This window comes from Apteryx mantelli, chromosome 4 (genome assembly GCF_036417845.1).
Source record: "Apteryx mantelli isolate bAptMan1 chromosome 4, bAptMan1.hap1, whole genome shotgun sequence".
NCBI lineage: Eukaryota > Metazoa > Chordata > Aves > Apterygiformes > Apterygidae > Apteryx > Apteryx mantelli.
Window position 1 is genome coordinate 75,711,716 of NC_089981.1, and position 21,526 is coordinate 75,733,241.

The window sequence follows — 21,526 nt, forward strand, 5'->3', positions numbered from 1 at the left end:
GGGAAGGAAGGAAGGAAGGAAGGAAGGAGGATAAAAAAGGAAGGAAAAGAAGAAGGAAAGAAGGAAGATAAAGCGAGGAGAGAGAAAGCAAGAATGCAAGAAAGCAAAAGAAAGAAGGGGGAGAAGAAAGCAGGAAAGCAAGAAAGTAAGAAAGCAAGAAAAAGAAAGAAAAAGAAAAGGAAAGAAAGAAAGATGTTCATAACAAAGACCTCTAATGTTGTTAGTTAAAAACCGATTTGACTGTAAACTTTAATTCATCTACTAAATGTCAAACACTACTGGATATACCAGCAGTTACCTTACCCCTCCTTGTTATTAATACATGCTTAGCTCCGGTGGAAATTAGAAGGTCTGTAATAATACCCTTCCAAAAACACTTCAGATGAAAATTTTGGTTTGAAATTTACTGAGAACTCTATTACTGTAGTAACAAGTTACACAAAAGGCAAATGTTAGGATAGAAGCCTTCCATTTAGACCAGCTTATTTCTGACATTATATGTATTCTACTTTTTTCAGAAGTGTTAGAGTCATTGAATTTGACCAGTATGCAATCTACTGCTAAAGAACACATTACCAGGGGGTTTCTTTTATTATAAAACCATTTTATTTCCTTAATACCCAGAATCTTTGTGCAACACTTGCCATAAGCTTTGTCACATCAGTGCTTTGTCAAACATGAGCCAAACAGTATTACGGACAGAACTTCCTCTGAGATGTATACATATAACCCTGCATAGCTTAGTTTCTTTTTGAAAATGTAATTGAAAGTCACTTAAATTATGCTATGTACATTGCATTCTTCTGTCCAAAAATGGCATTGTAAGCTGCATAGGCACAAAGGAGAAAACCTTTTGTGCGCATGTGTTTCTGTGTGTATGTGTGGAGGGGAAAAAACAGAAATGGAAACTGAGAGGGTAACTTGGAAGTTGAAGAAAGAAACAGAAAAAGAAATAACCAGGATGGCATTTTGGCTCAAAAATTAAATAATACTTAACCCAATCTCCTGATACACAGCATTTTGGAACAGTTTCATTTTATAAGATAAGAAGACTCCCAGCTTGTCATCTAAAACTGTGAAGACATTAAAAAATAAAAAGAACAATAAATGTTGCAGATATTTATTTCATGAGAAAAATCCAAAAGGAGTTTTGTTATTTAATTTTCAGAAAGGTAGTAGACTCAAAATCTTGAAGAGAAGAGAAGAGAAGAGAGAAGATTTAAAATTAATTCCTGCAAAGTTATACTTTTTAAAATAGGCTTTACTCATGTAGATGTATCACGTAACTTCAGCGAAATTTGTGTGAAGGAAGTTTTGCAGGATTTGGCCTTGAATTCTTTTTTTTGTATTTTCCTTCTTTGTATTTTTGAGTAGTCTTTTGAGGTTTGAAAATACATCCCCAAAGATATGTTCCAGATTTAAAATATTCCTGATATAAAACGGTGTTTTTGTTAGTTGCATTTCTGTATGTCTGTTATACATCATTATGTAACAAAACTCCTTTCAACATTAAGGGCTAAGTGATTTGCCTCAAGTAATATTGCTAATATTGAATAAATATTCCTTCCCAGAATGTCTCTGGTTTCCTTACAAGCTTCACTATTTCTATGTAACACTATAATTTCTCAGGCCCTTGAAGTGCTGTTATTTCCTAAGGTAACTTGACAATTGTTACAGAGAATTGCAATGCAAGTTATCCAATGTTACAAAAGTCCAGCCTGGCCCATTATATATATATTTTTTAATGTCAGGTAAAGAGGAATGCTAGTAGAAACTGGTCAATTTTGTCTACTTATTGAAGTAGCTTAGCTGAGGGGTCCTTGAGCTACCTGGTGAAGTCACAAGTTGGCATGACAACAAGCTCAGAGAGTATAGAAACAGGAGAAAATGTATACAATTCAGATCACCAGAATGTATTTTGTTTGGTTCAGTTTAATGAGATGGGTTTGATATTTCTTTCTGCACAATAGTTACCCGGCAGTTGCTAAAGGAAACCATAAGATAGAGAGTCTGGAAGAAATGAGCTTTACCAATATGGTTGTTGCCAATCATACTAGTGTCTAGGGCCGCATCGTTCCCAGTGGCACTGCTGATCACCTGCAACATCCTCACTACGTGGGCTGGAACCAAATGGTAATCATAGTTCATTAAACAGGCTGACCTTGGTAAAATTTTGCCAAGTTTCCCAGTGCCTAAGACCCTCTGTTGCGCTTGTGTAATTTCCTAGAAGTTCAACAGCAAACCACAGTATGTACTGGAAACTGAAGTTGCATTTTTGACATTGCTATTATATATTCATGCTTCCTAGTTTTGTCTTGTTTTGTCTTTAAAATATTGGGATTGGACTGCTACAATAACAGCAAGTGCTCCAGACAGCTTCAAGTATTTCTAATTTTACTGCAAAAGACATTTAATTTTGGACATTATAGCTGGCTGACATGCTGGATTTGGTTGGAATTTTCTGGGGATGGCGAGAAAGATTTGCCTGCTTGGTTATTTCTGAATCACAGAAATACTCCTGCAAATTTTCAGATAATGCATGAATGGAAATTCATCTCAAAATTGTTGTGGGCTGAAGCAAACATCATTCTCCAGTAAAACTGAAACATTTCATATCAGTTTTTACTTTTTATTTTGTCATTATGGCAGATACAATAAATAGAATATCTCGAAACAAAAAGAAAACTCTTCAGTTTAAAATGTGGAAACAAGATAGTTTGTTTCTCTTCCAAATCGAAGTTTGGCATTTTGATTTCAAAGAAACTGGGGTTTTTTTTGATAAAAAAGTCAAAGTTTTTCCGATCAGCTTTAAATGTCATCTTTGATCTTATCTGAGAGGCTGCCAAGCAGGGACTTCCCCATAAAGGATTCCACATTGTTAAAGAGAAAAGAAATAAATGTAAGCTTTCCTCCCAAACTTTTTGTATCTTGAAATCTTTCTGCTTTTTTTTATTTTTTTATGCTTTCATAAAGGGTTAAGAAATATTTCTCACAGTGATTGATACCATGGGAAGCCAGCAATAATTTGACATGAAACCTCAGACTACACTTAAAAAACAAGAATTTTATTAATATCTTATCCCTTGCTGGCCCCAAGATAGCCTCTTATTAACACAATACAACACAACAACATCACAAAAGCGATTAGGACAGAAAGGGGAAAAAAATACTATATCTTTTGAAATGGCAAGGGAGTGAATGTAACATTTTCTTTACGGAAAATCCAATCCATATTTATTATTTTTTATATTTTAAAAAGTCACAGATTTCTTGCCAAAATTATGTCTTTTCCTTCTCTTTTAAATCCATTCACATCACTTGCAATACAATCCCTCACTAGGCTGCAGTGGAGTAGCATGTCATTCGAAAGTAGAATTGGAAAAATAATTGGTGTAATGGCCATAACTTTGAAAATACTTATTCTTGAATATATAAAAAGGGAAAATTTACTGAAAATCGAGAAGCCTAAGTTACTGCTGGGCTGTGGCTGCAATAACTTTTCTGTGTCAACCATTTACGTGTGAAATTACTGGAGCATTTTCAGTGATAACATAAATTGTACAGCTACAATATGAATGGTAACATTCACCTGTAAAAAGTTACATTCATTCCCACAAAGTAGTCATCTGAAATATACATATACATATGGATGTGTGAGTTAGGGTTAGAGCGTGTTATTATAGAGAGAGCAGCAATGACTCCTATATTTAGGTTGTCGAACACATTCCATTATAAAAAGCCTTCTGACTGTTTTATTGGAGAACTAAAACACCACCATTGCAATCAGTCTGTGAATCTGAGCACAGGAGTAGTTCATCGTCTAGGCAGATGTCTTTTGCACGCCCTATGGAGGTCTCTTCAGATTTGGCGGAGTTATAAATTGATGGAAAATGATTTCCATCACTAGTCACTCAGTGTTTGTTTCTGTCTGTTATTATTGCACATGGACCACCCTGGCTTCTCTCTCCTACTCCACATGGGCCACCAACAAAATATATCTTTGTTTTCACTTTCTTTAAAGGAAGGAAAATGTTTTTCAGGTGAACTGGGCTTGGAGCCAGCAGCATGCAATGTCCACCCCTCTTCTGTTTACTGATGTTAATTATTTTTGCTCTTCTCAGTGCTTACTAATGAGCAATGCCTCCTACTTCACTGGCGACACGAGCTGGGAACAGAACACAGATGTCCAGCAGGGCACATTTGAGCTCAAGGCTCCCATGGACAATAGATTTTCTCACTACACGACCTTGATTCATTTCACAAAGTCCTGTGGGAAAAGTAGATTCTCTATTTTTCATATTTTTAAGTTAATGCAATTAGTATGATTAAAGATTAGCATTTTAAGCCTGCAAACAAGATACCAATTTTTAGTTTCTCAGGAAACCTTGAATCCAGTGTAGTCTGACTCTCAGGGGCTCCACTGAAACTTCAGTAATGTTCTTTTATGTTCCTTGTATTAAACACATTATGGGCATTACATGTTACAGAATCACAGAATCGCTGAGGTTGGAAGGGACCTCTGGAGATCATCTAGTCCAACCCCCCTGCTCAAGCAGGGTCACCTAGAGCACGTTGCACAGGATTGTATCCAGGCGCGTTTTGAATATCTCCAGAGAAGGAGACTCCACAACCTCTCTGGGCAACCTGTTCCAGTGCTCTGTCATCCTCACAGTGAAAAAGTATTTCCTCATGTTCAGATGGAAGTGTCTGTGTTTCAGTTTGTGCCCGTTGCCTCGCGTCCTGTCGCTCAGCACCACTGAAAAGAGTCTGGCTCCATCCTCTCGACACCCTCCCTTAAGATACTTGTACACGTTGATAAGATCTCCTCTCAGCCTTCTCTTCTCCAAGCTAAACAGGCCCAGCTCTCTCAGCCTTTCCTCATAAGAGAGATGCTCCAGTCCCCTAATCATCTTTGTAGCCCTTCGCTGGACTTGCTCCAGTAGTGCCACATCCCTCTTGTACTGGGGAGCCCAGAACTGGACACAGTACTCCAGATGGGGCCTCACCAGGGCTGAGCAGAGGGGGAGGATCACCTCCCTCCACCTGCTGGCAACACTCTTCCTGATGCACCCCACGATACCATTGGCCTTCTTGGCCACAAGGGCACCTTGCTGCCTCATGTTTAACTTGGTGTCCACCAGCACTCCCAGGTCCTTCTCCGCAGAGCTGCTTTCCAGCAGATCCACACCCAACCTGTACTGGTGCAGGGGGTTATTCCTCCCTAGGTGCAGGACCCTGCACTTCCCTTTGTTGAACTTCATGAGGTTCCTCTCCGCCCACCTCTCCAGCCTGTCCAGGTCTCTCTGAATGGCAGCACAGCCCTCCGGTGTATCAGCCACTCCTCTCAGTTTTATATCGTCAGCAAACTTGCTGAGGGTGCACTCTGTCCCTTCATCCAGGTCATTGATGAAGAAGTTGAACAAGACTGGACCCAGGACTGACCCCTGGGGGACACCACTAGCTACAGGCCTCCAACTGGACTCTGCGCCGCTGATCACAACTCTCTGAGCTCTGCCATTCAGCCAGTTCTCAATCCACCTCACTGTCCACTCATCTAACCCACACTTCCTGAGCTTGTCTATGAGGATGCTATGGGAGACAGTGTCAAAAGCCTTGCTGAAGTCAAGGGAGACAACATCCGCTGCTCTCCCCTCATCTCCCCAGCCAGTCATTCCATCATAGAAGGCTATCAGATTGGTTAGGCATGATTTCCCCTTGGTGAAGCCATGCTGACTACTCCTGATCACCTTCTTTTCCTCCACATGCTTGGAGATGGCCTCCAGGATGAGCTGCTCCATCACCTTTCCAGGGATGGAAGTGAGGCTGACTGGCCTGTAGTTCCCTGGGTCCTCCTTCTTGCCCTTTTTGAAGACTGGGGTGACATTGGCTTTCTTCCAGTCCTCAGGCACCTCTCCTGTTCAAAGAAGGCATTCAGTAACTCTGCCTTCTCTGCATCCTTCGTCACCAGGGCACCCACCCCATTCAGCAAAGGCCCCACATTTTCCCTAGTCTTCCTCTTGCTACTGATGTTATATCTGCATATGTACATACACAGTCGCATATAACATTTATAGATAAAGGATGTGTAGTTAGTTATAAGCTAGGCATGCCAAAGCAGCAGGCTGCAGAAGTAGTGTAGAGATACCCATGTTGGCTTTCAGCTGTCTTGGCAGGAGGGGTTGGACTCTGCTGAGCTCCACGGTGCCATCGCTGAACGGTTAGCTCACTTAAAGCAAGTGGAAGTCTGTCTACACTACCTTTCAAACTCATCTTATTTTGATCTTTTTTTTTAAAGCAGCTTTTGGCCCTGTACACCACAACAATATGTCATGTCACTTACCAGCAGCAGCACATAAAGTAAATTGGAGTGCTAAATATTCCCGTTGAGAAAATGGACAAAGATGTGAATGTGAAAAAAACAAAATAACTAAATAGTTGCAATGTTTTCTTTCTATCCCACCTATTCAAAGTTCTGTTAGAAATGCACATTGCTCTATAACAGGACCAAGCTCCACTCCTTACAAAACTAAAACACTATTAACTTTTTAATTCGTTTACTTATTTGCCTCAATGTAAATTTTGTAGTCTTTTTTTCATGTGAAATGCTTTGTCTTATAGGTCAACAAAACAAACTTGTATTTGAACTTCTGGAGTACCAAACAAGTTTGGAACCACAGATTTCATGGGGTTTATATGTTCTTGATGTCTAACTTTCTAATAACTTCTGAATTTTGTCAAAGAATTATTTTTTAAGTTGTCAGTCCTAATGCTAAATTTCCAGTGTAAGCATACTATTTAAGGCTGAATGAGAATCCCTCAAGTGGGGCTAAGATGTCTTAACCATAGTAGGTGAACAGTGATTCCATGAAGACTGATGGGACTCAAGATAAGTCAGGTATAAAAATAGTTAAAGCTGAAACAAGTTTTGATCCTTACTATTAAATATATTCCACATATATGAGTTTTGCCTCAGTAATGTTGTTGTAACTTCTGCAGATTTTGGCCTAAAACACAGAGGTGAACCTATGAATGACAAGATAAATGACTATGGCCTCCTCTGAGCAACAGCTGCTAAAATAGTTTAAATTCTGTTATAACTTTTTCAAATAGGTCAATAGAATTTCTTACCTTCCCCATTCAGTTCTTTGGAGAGTCACTAATGCAATTGCGGGTATGTTAACACTGGGAAAGAAACACTGAAGTGAGTCTGAGGCATCTCAAGCTCCGTTTTAAGGGATACTCATGTGACATCAGTAAATCTTGACAGGAATTTTTGAAACATGATGTTTTGTCAAAGTGCAATATAGTTTCAGTCTACTTTCACTGTGGATTTTACATTCACTTTAACCAGAAATGAAAGCTAATGTAAGCTAAGACTGAAAAAAAATATGGTCAGGAACATGAAATGGCAGAAATTTGCATGGCTCTGTTTAATACTCAGAGACAATAGCCTACATTATGCAAAATTACATTGCTTAAGTCAAAGCTAGTTTTGAATTTTTAGGACCATTAAAAATCCCAGTGTGAAACCACAAACTTCTGCCTTTTCTTTTTTTTTTTCTTTTTTTTTCCCTGCTTTCTTGTAACTTAAAAAAAATCCAAGTGATTTAAACCATATTTTGTAAAAACAAGCTTCTCCTGTGCCGAGACCTTGTGTGCCAAGTTTCAGCACACAGCAAATTTTTATAGTCTGAGATACTAACCTCTCAAAACAGGAGCATGTAACGGAAACACTGTTAATTCCTTGACTATTGGGGCATAACGAGACACTAACCTACTAGCTTTGAAAAGTATAAGGGGACAATTTCCGATCTCAGTTACAGTGGTTCAAATCCGGAGCAACTTCTTTATTTTCAAGTTATTTATACACTCTCAAAAAACTGTTTTCTTTTTCAGAAACATTGTTCCTGGGAGTGATCATCTACTTTATAAATATGGAAACTAGTGTCATTTTAGATTTATGAGCTATAGTGTGCCCCTGCAGATAATTAAAAAGCTGTAGATAATTATGACTCTGTAGTGCAGTTTCACAGAATCATACATACCTCAAGATTATGTACTAGTTGTGTTTGTAAGCGGTAATTGTCTCATTTGCCCTGAGATATTGAATATTATTGAGAAATCCCTATGACCATAGAAAAAATGAGTGTTCTCTTATCTCTAACGTTTTTACATAGCACTACTTGCTTGAATGAAGTTCATCACTAGAGAAAGGATTTGCCAGCTGGGCCCATAATCTACTCATTCCCCACTCAAATGAGAGATCCCTGCTTCTAAACTCTTCTCGGTCAAGACTTGGATCCCAGCATCACAAGCTTTAAATGTAACAGGCCTTAAAGGTAAATATCTTCTGGAAGCAGTTCAATATGAAATATTATGTGATTTAAAACTTATTATGTGATTATCAACTCAGTGACACTAGACTGATGGGATCACGGCAGAATGTCTAATCTAAGAATAAAGGATAATTAATTTAATAAATGGTAATGTATTTAACACATACAGACAATTGCTAACACACTCTAGGGCAAAAGTTGAAATACTTGATGTGTATGTCATACATATGCCACGCATTTTTTCCTGAACACAGAGGTTATCTCTACGCTGCAATCAGGAGGTGTGACTACAGTGCAGCTGTATGCACCTGCTGCCACCTGAATGCAGCTAGCTCAGGTAACAGGAAAGCAAAGACATGACACCACAAGTTTTAACCTTGTGAATAAGAACCTGGTTTCCCCAGCAGCAAAGCTGATGCTACTGCATAGCAGGTATTTATTGTAGCTAACTGTTGCGCCCTAATTTAAGAAGCTGTATTAGATATAGCATCTTCAGGAAGGAAAAGAGTACAAGCCTTATTTCTGCCGGTCATCCACCGGAGGAGCCGAAGTCTGACAGTATTTAGAGGGACCAACTTCATAACTTTGTCTTCCATGTTAGGATGAAAACTAAGCAAAATGAGTATCCTCATAACTACTACCTCATTAGGTTGGAGGTGAAAGATATAACCTAACACCAGTAAAAATTAGTTTAGATTAGATTCACTAATATTTGTTAACGGATCATATCTATCCATGCAATGAATCCAAGTGTATATGAAGATAAACAGACTAGAATTGTTCCAGCCTGACTTTGAACATCTTACAGGTTCTAGCTTAAAACTCAAAGGCAAAATCTTCAAAGATTCTAGGGTTTTTTTGAAACATTCAGTCTCCTGTAGCTATAAAAATGTATAAATTACTTAGCATGTTGCATTTACACCCACTATATACATACTGTTGTGTACATATATATTCAATATTATATTATATGTTATTATATATGACATCTACTCTGAGTATATAATGTACATTTCAAGCAAAAATTATTTCAAACAGAAGAGATGGACATTTTACCTTTAAAATTGTGTTTGTTTAACATTTTCACACACAAAAAAAGTTACAGCCTTTTGAAAAATACATTTCAACAAGCTCTTTTCTGCAAACAATATTGTTTTTGTGAATCAGACATTTCTGATTAAACAACATTCAGTAAAAAATTAACTCTGGCAAGTCACAATGCTCCCCAAACATCCCTGCAGTCAGATGACACTATAATACTTTATGAAGGATTTGGACAGTAGATCTTCTATTATTTTTGCTAAAAGTAAGGGCAGACACCCTTTTCTGTGAATTCCACAGCTAGGTGTATTTGTACATACACACAGCTTTAGTAATAACTTAAACCCAAACCTTTCAATGAGTAAATAAAATATGTCTGCATGTGCAAAAATGAGACCAAAATCAAAAGACATTTGAACATTTGCAGCCTTGCCCATGTTGCCCTGCAGAGAACCACTGAGCACCTCAGGTATGAACTGAGTACTGAGCTCAGTCCGACAAAGAAGCCAGCAATGCTGAGCTTGTGCTGTCACTAGTTTGTGCTGTCACTTTTATACAGGTAACTATAAATTAAATAAAAGTTCTGGGTCTAGTGTATTACATTTGGGGATTTGGATTTATCAATGCAACTTTAAACTATATACCTCTAAGTCCTGTTGTGCCCAATTTCTGTGGCCAGTGAGCACTGTAACACACCATGAGATTTTGTCATCTAATCCTCCAGACCCAAAGTGCCATGGCTCCTCCTCACCCACACATCCTTTCCATGGAAAAAAGGCTGTGGGATGAAGGATGGCACATGGCAGGATTTTACCCTGTGATGGAGACAAAACATGATGGGAGAGTGGGAAAGTGCTCAGTTTATACACATTTGAATGCATGTAAGCCTTGGGCTCAAACCCTGCAGACAACCTTAAATAGGGGTCATATCATACTAATTCTCAGGGGGCAAAAACTGTGTTTCCCGGTATTTTTATGTAGCAACTGGCACATTTGGGGCACTACTGTAAAATAAATAATAACCTTTCGTAAACTGAGGTTGACACGCTGCTCCAAACTCAAACTGTTAAGCATTTTGCTTTGCTTTTGCCTCAGAGGCAGAAATAAAGAGTGACATATCCCAAATGGCTAAAATTCCTTGGCCTTTCTCTCAGACACATTAACATTATTAAAAACATGTAAACTTGGGGGTTTTTGCTGTTGTTGTTTTGGTCTTCGCATTGTTATTTTGTTTGTTTCTTTATTCTACTCCAACCCATTGTTTTCACTTACTACCCACGCCACGAACAATAACCGATGAAGCAGCAAAAATCCTGTGCAATTGTTTGGAGAGCAGCAGCAGTCCCATTGTGCTGCCAGGATCTCAGCCCAGCGTACCAGTTCAGCATGCAAGGTTACCAAAAACAGGCTGTCATAGCTCAAATCTGCCTCTCCCAGCTGGAAAGATTTGGGAAACTCACAGTTTAAAAAAGGAGCATGTGTTGGCAAAGGTCATCAGTTCTGCAAGTTCCCCCAGAGGGGAACTCAGCACTCAGCTTTATGTAAGACACGTCTCCCCAGACAGCCCTCCGCAAGTTCCCGGGCCGATGCATGGTACACCGCTTCTGTAAAGCACATACTTTTACAACTCTCTACAGGAAAGGTCAAAATATCCATTTTATTCTGGACATTAACTTTCAAATAGCAAATGTTTTAATTCTTATTAATATTGTTATTACATTTAAATTTAAGCAGTAATAAAGGAATGCCCATCTAAGGTACTAACTGTCTGAAGCATAATCCCAGAAGCGTTGAAGAGTCTTTCAAACCAGGACTTGGGCAGCCAGCTTTCTCCCAGTAATTGTTTTCCACCCCTTTAATTGAGGGTAGAACCCATGAGCCCTGTTCAAAAACACTATCATACAAATACATTTTGCCACAAGCAGACAAGTTCTTTACATTAAAATCTGCAACACATTTCATAGAAGCATAAATACATTTACTGCAAAGTTACTTGCAAGCTCTTTATTTTGTTCTAAATATTTCACAGTCCAGAGAATGTTACTAATAAAGTGCTCATGTCCAAAATATGATGGAGTTTGTAATAAATTTCAAACAGGGCAGTAGATACAAGGAGAAAAACGATTTAGAAATGTTTTACTTATTCCAAGTTGAGAACAATGGAGTCTTTTTTCAGAAGAATTCAGAAGGAAGATATAAAGCACACAATACATTTCAATTTTTATTTAAAGATTGCAATAAAGAAACAACTTTGCAACTTAAACAAAACATTCCTTTTCTCTTGTTGTCTGAAATACAAAGTATTCACAGTGATGATATATGAACCTGCAGAAAGATAAACTGATTAGATTAGATAAGCAAGAACAGCAACAGATATCAAACTTGAAACTAGCACACATATCTGCTAGGGAGAGCTATTTTTATTATCTTTGATTTATACTCAGCGATGAGACACAATTACGAGAAGAGGAAATATCAATTAAGTGGGAGAAAAGTTTTATTAATGGGACAATAATGTTTTTCTTGCTGCTTGGGTTGTCCATTTGTTTGGAGCTGGAGCAAAGCATATTTTGAATTTTAAAGAGAAATCGGGATTGCTATATCACTTTTCCTACAACACTGAGCTCTCGCTATTGCTTCACCCACTCGCCACAGAGCAGCAAGAGCCGCGTTACTGCTGCTTCCCACCATGGCCCGCGTTGTCCGGCCGTGTCCCGGCTGTGCCCCTCTCCCGGCAGGCGCCTGGGCGCCGGCACCGGGAGCCAGCACAGGGCTCGCTGGGTGCCCAGCCGTACCGAGGGTGCCGGCCACCGCCTGGGGCACGGCACAGCACAGACACTGCGCCGAAAACCCCACGGGGCAGCTCAGCCGTACGTATCTGCTAGCTACACTGAAGGCACCCTCGCAAGGCGTCCTCGTTTTTTCCTCTTTTTTTCAGTTGTACATTTTAGACAGTTTACGCTTCCTCTCTGAAAACAGATTTTATCCTAATAAAGGCTTTTATTGCTATTATTCACCTGTCATTACACAGCATTAGACAATTATGTAGCATAGCCCGACTTGCAGAGTGAGGAACATTCCCATTTGCTTTCAAATGGGAATGGGAAGACAACATAAACAAAACATTTCATTAAAATATAGAGCTGCAGCTTTATTTATTTAAAAAAAAATAAAATTAAGCATTGCCAAGACTGCCACCTACGCTTTAAAAACTTTGCTATGAAAACTCACTGGCATGAGCAAAAAGAAAAAAAAAATCTATGGGCATGAAACAGTCTTCAGTCACAGTTTGATTGCCAGGCGATTGACAAAATAATTTGTACCCGTCGATTTTCATGAAGGAAATTTTTACAATGGATTTGCCAAGCAGATTTTTAATTTTAATCAGTAATGAAAAAATGACAACATGGATCACAACAAGACATCAGCCGTTAAATGGGCTTTCGCGATTGCTGTCAGGACGACTCCATTAGGCAGCCATACCTTTGTGGGCATCAATCACGCTCTTCAAACTCTTGTACATCTTCGAGATTTAATTAGACATTTAAGTTCTTTACTAGCAATTTGCAAAACTGTCACTAACTAAAAGTGCAAGACACTAAAAAAAAATTTTAAGAGTGAGAGAGAGATTTCTTCTGAGCCCTAAGAGACTGTTTATCTAATTCCTGGGAGCAGTTTTAAAGCCACCATTCCCCTTCACTGAGTCTGACCAATGACTTTGAAGGCTAATTGCTGCTGCAGACTGAAACCAAGCACAGAAGTGTCTCAGACACAGCTGCAAACTGCCTTTAACCACGACGCTGCGGCGAGCAAAGCACCGGGGAGGGAGGGTGGGCTCGTCCCTGTACGCTCGCTTGATGCCTTTTGCAGCCAGGTGCAGAGAGGGCAGGAAACACTTCCTCAGCTTTCTACGATAATTGCTGTGTTTGGGTTGGAAAGAGCTAATGAACTTAGGGAACGGTTTCTTGTTAAAATGCATGCAGAATGGCCCACCGTGCCGCATCCGCACGCGCCCGGCTCGCGGGCACCTTGGCTGTGTCTGAACGCGGACGCCGCTGGAGCCAATGCCGTGTCGAGGCGTGGGAAATGCCCGCCGGGGCACCGGGTGCCCGGGCTAGCAGTTTAACAGCTTCGATGCGGGCACGGCGACAACATGCGCCTGGTACGGCTCCCTGCTCTTCCAAACCGCTGTGGGTCTAAGGGGGTGTCACCCTGGTGAGACTGGCTTTCCTGTCTGTTTGGAGAGCCTTGGACACTATTGGAACGAACTGGGGTTTTTTCTGTTGCTTTCCGTACTGTTCGAACAGGATCCTTTGTCACTGTTTCACCAAACAGGTCCTCACAGGTTTTGTGAGGGGAGGCATGATGGAGAAGTAAAAGCACTAACTTAGAGGGCTTTAGTTTTTGGTAAATATTTTATTCTTCTCCTCAAGAGGATTTCCGCAGCAAAAGCTATAGTCTCCTTTAAATGAACTTTGGCATACTACATAGCATTAGAGAGATAAATATAAAAGGCAGATTTGTGAAAATGCTGTTACTCACCAGTGAAAAATTTGCCCTGGGCGAAGATGTACAGTAGAGAGTTATTTTCAGGCTAAAGTTTTTTTGATGTGATTTTTTTTTGCTCTTCGGTGGTAAAACGAGGGGGCAGGGACTCTCAGCTTTCCTGCAGATCTTTAGCACAATGAGCGAGGGCATCAAACTTCAGCCATTAGCACATTAGAGCTATTTATTAGTCACCAGTCTGCACTGATATAGGAACATTTTCGTATTTTGCAATTATGCCCTCACTAAGATTACCTGTTCTCACCTGCATAAACTCCTTTGCCATACCAAGGGAGACAGATGACTCCGTGTCTTATTATTCAGGCAAAATTAGCTTCTTGCATTCCCAAGCAACCACAATCATTGTCATGGCAATTTTCATGACTCTTCTGGGTAAATATAGTACCCATTTCACATCAGCAAGAGGGTGAACTGTGGCAGAGTGATAAAATGGAGGCAGTCATATTTTTAGGAGCATTGGGCCAGCGGCTGGGGGGGGCTTCCACTGTGCAGAGGAGCTCGTCATCGGCCAAACTTCCTCCTTCAGGTGCTGGTTACCCAGGGCTGGGAAGCCAGTGGTGCACGCAGGTTGGTGGAGAGACTCATTTTGCCCACCTGCATTGCCAGCCCTCTCAAACAGGACGAACACCCCACGCCATCTGGCTGGGGACCACAGCAGGATGCTCCATCTGCCCTTCCTTGCCTGGTGAAGCGCTCCCGTACACACAACTTCCCGGTCGCTGGGGACATCACCAGCGGCAAGAGGAAGATGGCACGCAAGAGGGAAATTGAAGGAGACACGTGGGCTCCAGAGGAGGAAGCCAGGGAGCTCCTCATCGAGCTCCTGGGGGACGCAAGACATCCGCAGCAGTGGCTGCTCTGGCACCAGCTGAAAGCATCGAGTACCAAGACGGGGATTAAACAAAGGGAATCATCTCCCCCCGCCAAAAACAAAGTGAAAAGAAGTCGTGCAGAAAGCAGGCTTTGCACCACCTCACTACGCAGCTTACGTGAGCATGTGCCCAGTCAGCAGGTATTTCCAGCAAATTAGGGAAAACTAAGGGGCTGTGAAGAAACTGAGGAAAGAGGCAAGAGCGAGTGAAAAACTCTGACCAGCATCTGTAGCAATTAAGAGTCTTTGGCAATTTTCACTTTTGTGGCCTCCACCAGTTCTTTAACACACTTTCTTTAAATCATTTGATCAGATGCTTTGATTATTCATCAGCACCTCAGTGCCTCTGGATGAGAGAGCACACAGGCGACACATGAATCACGTACCTTCATTTACACCAACACAGTGCAGTACATGGCACATGATCAGCCAAGCCTATTTTATACAGAAATAAACAGCAACGTAGCAACAACACATCAGAGTACTTTTCACCTTCCATGAGCTTCCAAACTTCTTAGCTAATTAACCTCTACATCACAGCTATGAGTCAGGTGACTTTTAATAATATCAATATAAATGACTTTTCAAATGCGAATACTGAGGCTAATGAGAAACATGGTGCCAGAGACGAGAACTCAAGCGCTACGCACTGAGGTCTGACTCTGCCTCACTGCAATTTTTATCACCTACTTCACCTTTAAATGTGCAGCCTTTGTAAATAAATAAGCGCATGCATGTGTGTACATATAAAGTTTTTTCCTTTCTCTTTTCATATATATATGTACACACACACGCACACACACATATATATATTAAAATCTAGCACTATTTGTATTAAAACTCTGCTCTCTTCAAACTAGAGGGCCCTGTTCCAAAGCCTTTCGCACACAGGAGAAACAGCGACTGCCTGGCTGAGGGAGCTGGGCCAGGGAAGAGCCGAGCCCTGCAGCCCGCGTGAGCAGCCCAAGGGCCACGCTGTGCCGGGGCACTTCAAGGGTACGGCCCTTCTCCCTATCTGCCAGCACAACTTGTGCTGAAAGGACTTTTGCACTGATGAAGCAAGAATTTTGTCTTAGCAGCAGCACAGGGATAATTAAACCACTCTAAGCCCTGATGCCTTCAAGCACTGCTACTTCAGCAGCGTGCTTCCTCCTCTTTCCCAACACACCGCAAGCTCCTGTATGGCATATTTCTGTCCATTTGAGTGCTAGGTGGGAAAGACCAATTGGAGTATCTGGTCGGCCCATCTACTTGGTAATACTTTCTTCAATTTTCTTACTCAAGTGCTGCTCAGAAAAAGTTTCCGCTGACTCAAAGGGTGTTTCACCTGAGTAAGCCTTAAGTAAAGTCCATGGGATTTGGCCACCTCAGTGTTGGTACAAGAAGATCCGTGGAGAAATGCCTCTTGCTTTTTGGTGTCGGGCCAGCAGGGTGGAATGGGAAAGCCTGGGGAACATTTTGTTCTTACCTTACCACACGGAGGTTTCAGCAGGAAGTTCTCCCGCCGGTCCGACCATGCCCCATTCCCAGGCACCACTGCCAGCTCTACGCACTGCAGGGGCTCCCTGGAGGAAGTAACAGGCTGCAGGCTGGAGCAGCCTCTGCAGTCTGCCACGCTGGTGAATCTCCCAAGAGCTCTTCTTCCAGTTTATAGAGATCACCCGGACTTTAGATCATTAGTATTTTTTAAGATGTTTTGGTTCATCAGAATATGAACCCTCTGCCTTGTAATATGACATGAGTCAGATGTTTCCCTCAATCCACTGTCTGAACTATGTATTCCAGCCTAATATAAATATTGTCCTTCCAGCTTTGGGTTCCTGAACATTTCCTGTATCTACGTGCTATAGAGAGAGCTACCTTGGCCAGCAAGAAGGCAGATTTGAAGGAAATGAAGACAATAACCTTTGTCAAAGATGCCCTTACAGCTTCTAGTGTCACTCACTATTGATCTAAGAATCTCACTAATTTTAAAATGCAAAAATGTTTGTGGCTATCCTGAAGGAAGAGAAGTATAAGTTAACCTGTTGCATAGGCCAAGACCTTGATTTGGAAATTGGTCTTCCGGCTAGAAACTTCCGTCAACAGAAAAAACAGCTTGATCTGGGAATAATCATTTAAGTAGAAATTGACAATGCTGATGATAAGCACAAAATTGTTTGAGCTCTTTCTTCCAAGTAGATGATACAAAACTCACTGAAGATAGCTTTTTTTCATTGGTTTGGAAGGACTTCATTCATGCAGCTCTTTTTCCCTGAAACACTTAGGCAGATTTCTTTTTTTCCTCTGATTTTTCAATCTTCTAAAAATCAGTCTGGTATAGTAAAATCCTAGTCCCTGCTTGTGGACTTTGCCACTACATAGCTGGTACAAACAAAATCTCATCCAGGGATTCCAACAATTTTTAATAAACCTACAACAGCAGATCAACTTTATGTTTCTGAGTGATGGGTGCAAACTAAGTATTAAAAATATAAAAAGATCTTATGTAGGCCAATGTCTGGCCTCAGCTGTATCAAGAAAAGTCTGACTTAATTCAATAGGTCTAAAATTGACACCATTTCACAGAGAGTCTCGGTGGAGATCATGGTTTGTAACTTTCCTACGTGAAGTGGATGAAGTGGCTCTAGGTATATTATTTTCTCATCACATCTGCAGAGTGGCAATTATATTCATTTCAGTGAAAGTCATGATCACATCAATGTTAGACCTACGTAAACTGTTCCAAGATAAACTTTGCATCATTTCAGATATTGGTGATAAATCAAAGCTCAACAGAGTTGAGCTGAAAATTTATATCGAATGTATTGACAGATTTGTTCATGTTAGTTCACTAGTTAATTCAGCCTATGAGTGAATGAGCAATACATTCAGCCAATAGAACCCCACATCTCTAGATTAAAGATACTTTTCCACGCGGTTAAGGCTCTCTGATTACTACCAGCTAATTTCTAATGAGGCTGGGCTGTAATTTGCAGGTTTGCTTCAAGTCCAACTTCCTCCATCCTCAAAGCCAAGTGTTACATCAAATAAGCCTCAAAATTCCCACTTAATTTTGAGTTCCACTTAACTCCTTGACTATCTGCCACTGCTCCCTCCCATTCCCACAGCTATTATTTACATACACACACACACACACACACACACACACACACACACACTCATGCTCCAATGCCATTGGCAGTATAAGGACCTTTAAGCTGAAAGGGGCCTTCTTTTGATGTAGAACGGCTGTGGCACAATTCATCCTTTCCCACAGGATCTCCTCAAGTTTCCATCTCATGTGAACCCAAAATCAGAAGAGAAAAAACTAAATGTGAAAGGGAGAGTTTAAGAGCTCCGGAACATGCAAAAAATCCATGGATTCGTGTTCCTAAAAACCCAGATCATTAGGTCTCCTAAAGCCTCTGACAGTACCAAAATCAAACACAGAATGAGTATCCATAGGCAAGATAGAATTCCAGATTTTCAGCTGATGTTAACCAGCAGGGCTACGCTGCTTACCTCAGCCTCAGCTGGTCCATTATGATTTCTTTGCTTTTCTTTGCATGTAAGTACCATTCATATCCAGGAGCATTCGGCGTGTTTTCTTTTCTATATTCTTTTACTCTGGTTATTTGACTCACTACCAAAACAAATAAACTAAAATAACCCTACACACACGTCTATTGTATCGTATCCACAAAGGATTCTGTTATTACATATGCAGAAGCGGAACTTCTAGAAAATAAAACACGAAACAGTTTGAGTCTCTAAGGCCAATTACAACTACTCTGATTTAAAAGGATTATAGAGAAGCAGGCTCTGTGCAATAATTTCCAGTCTAATTACAATTTACAAAGAATCTTCATTGTTGTCAAAAATATTTAATGTGCCTTGGCATTTAGCAAATAATCTAATTCGATTTTTTTTTGGTCACACAACATGATCGCACACAATTCTCTGAGCTGTTTACAGTGAGCAAAATTATCCTTGCAGCTAGATAGTTAGATCCTTCTGAATTGGTAATCAAACATGATTGTGATTACACTGAATTTTTAGTGCTGTCACAAGTGTGCACTTACTAATCGCAGGACTATGAGAATAGCTGCTAAACCCTAAGCTTTATGAATAAAATTCACCATGAGAGCAAGAAAGAGAAAGAGAGAATGACCAGTCTTTAGTAGGATTATTTGCTGTCTAATAGAGGTCGGAACCCCAATACAGTTTAACAATATAACAGGCATACACCTAAATGGATATGTCAGTTTTTACAGTATTAAATTATTTAGCAGTAATTACCCCAGCATGTGGATACTATAAATGTAGGTCTTATAAGTACGAGAAAATACTCTGCTTTGTTCATTCAAATTGATGGTTTGTCGGCCAGCTATAAAAGTACCGACAGTTGCCAGCATTCTCTGTTGAATTGCACTTCCTGCAAGCAAGAAGTGGATACAGGCCTTTTTTTGATGGAGGAAATGTTAAAATTAAGCTCCATGCTAATGATAAAGGCAGATTAAAAATGGAAGGTGGAGAGCTCTCTCTTTTCACAGAGTAGGGAAAGTACAAATGGAGCAATGCAATGGGTCTGGAGAGACCTTGCTCCCTGCAGCCAGACCCCTCCTTCTGGCTCCAGAAGAGCCTGTGCCAAGTCTAACAATCCAGTCTACACTGGCTTTTCTGCTAAGATTTCCAATACAGCTGAGAGTTATGAAGATGAGTTTTAGAGGTGACAGGTCTGACTGATTCGTAGAAAATAAAAATACCATCTCTTGTTATGTGCTGCTCAACCTTGACTCAAAGATCAACAGAAGAAAAGCCACATCGACCAAATGCCAGCAACTGAGCCATCCACATTTCCACGAATAAATAGGCAGGACACAAGACTTATTTGCAGCAAGGTCCTTTGGATTCTGCAGCAAACTGTAAAGTCTGCAGCAGCTTCCTTGAGTATCTTCCTGTTGACATTTTAATTAATTAAATATAAATCTGAATGATACTGTTATTAAAAAAGCATCTGCCTTATTTATTTTGACACTAGATTCTCACCTTGAAGAATATAGGATATAGTCTGGGTAGAAAAATAAGCATTTTGTGGGTTGTTTCCCTTAAAAAGGCAAACTGAAATAATGTGAATACAGCTGATTCAACAAGGTCCTATATATTTAAGTAAAAGTGACGTCATTTGAACATTCATCTTTACATTAGAGAGCTAACAACATTTAGAGAAGAATTTCAAAATTCACATTGCTCAGCAATTATTCTCATCTGTCATCAAATTCAGGAAAACAGCACTGCATCATTTTGTACTCAACAAAACGTTCACAAAGATGAAGGAGCCTTGGTGCACTCTGTGATGAATTCCAGGAGCGTGAGCTACGATTTGAATCCTTTGAAAAATGGAAAAAAGGTAGCTACGGCCTTTTGTCAAACAAACAACAACTATCTGTAGGAAAGTGGGCAAAAGTAGTTATTTCATGGCAGACTGGAAAATAAAGAACTTCAGTCCAGTAATTTTGTCATATCGGAGAAGCTGTTCTCTGACTCAGTAGCATGGTATTTGCATACATTACAAAACTTCTACATACCAATTGTGTTGCAGATGCTAAATCATCACCAACAATTTTATAACCTGTACAGATCCATTCAGGGATGGGTACGTGTTCATCCGTTTTTTAAAAGACGATAAGCATAAAATAGCTAGCAAGCATTTTGTTGTTATGACAATTTGGCATCTTCTGAGCAAATGTATTTGCTTACTATATATACATCTTCAAGCTGTCAAGTAATTGGACAACCATTGCCCTCTCCTCATATTACAAGTTTGATTAAAATGGCAGAGGCCAGATGCCCAGCTCACTCACAGATTCTTTAATTAGAGGGTCTCCTGAACCTCCGAACCACTTGAATAAAAAAAGAGCAATTAACACTTTTCCAGGGCTCCCTTCGTCCATCTGTCACAGCACAGGTGAAAAAAAAAAAAAAAAAGAGAAAGAAAGAAAGAAAAAGAAAAAGAAAAAGAAAAAAAGAAAAAAAGGAAAAGGAGAGAGAGAAAGAAAGAAAGAAACGATGATAACGGATCATTCCTCCAGAAAACATTGGACTCTGAGTGTGCTCTTCCAGTCAGCCCATCAAAAGCCTCCCTCCCTCCCCCTACCAAAGATGAAAAGCCTCTAGGTTTTCAAATATGCTAACTGCACAGTACATTGTCTTGGGGAGAAAATCATGTGAAAGCTACACAGACGGGCACAACATGCTTTTAATCACCCCCATTTCCATCAGGCAAGAAAGTCTCACAAAGCTCGGTCAGTTGGATGCAAGGGCTTGACATGTGAGGGCATCCTGCATCCCACCCCCTCGCGGCGCCCCCAGCCACGCTCGGTATCAAACGAGATCTCTTATCAGCCTTAGTTAGATCATAATGAAATAATTGCAGGACTCAGCTGAGGGTGACTGCAGTGTAGTGAGGTGAATTAATTTTCCCACCACAGCAGGGCATGTCAGATCTGGCCACGAGCAGGTCAAGCCATTATTTTTTGCGGGTGTGTGAGAGTGATTGACTGGATTTCAGGGCCAGCTGCAAATGCAAAGAGGTTCGGGAGACTGTTTGTGCAAGAAAAACAATGTTGCACCTCAGTCTTGCTTTATCCTTTGCAGGGTAGATGCAAATGAAAGCAAAACGGTCTGAAAATTAACACAGACAGAACCTCTTTAGTCCAATTAAAAAATT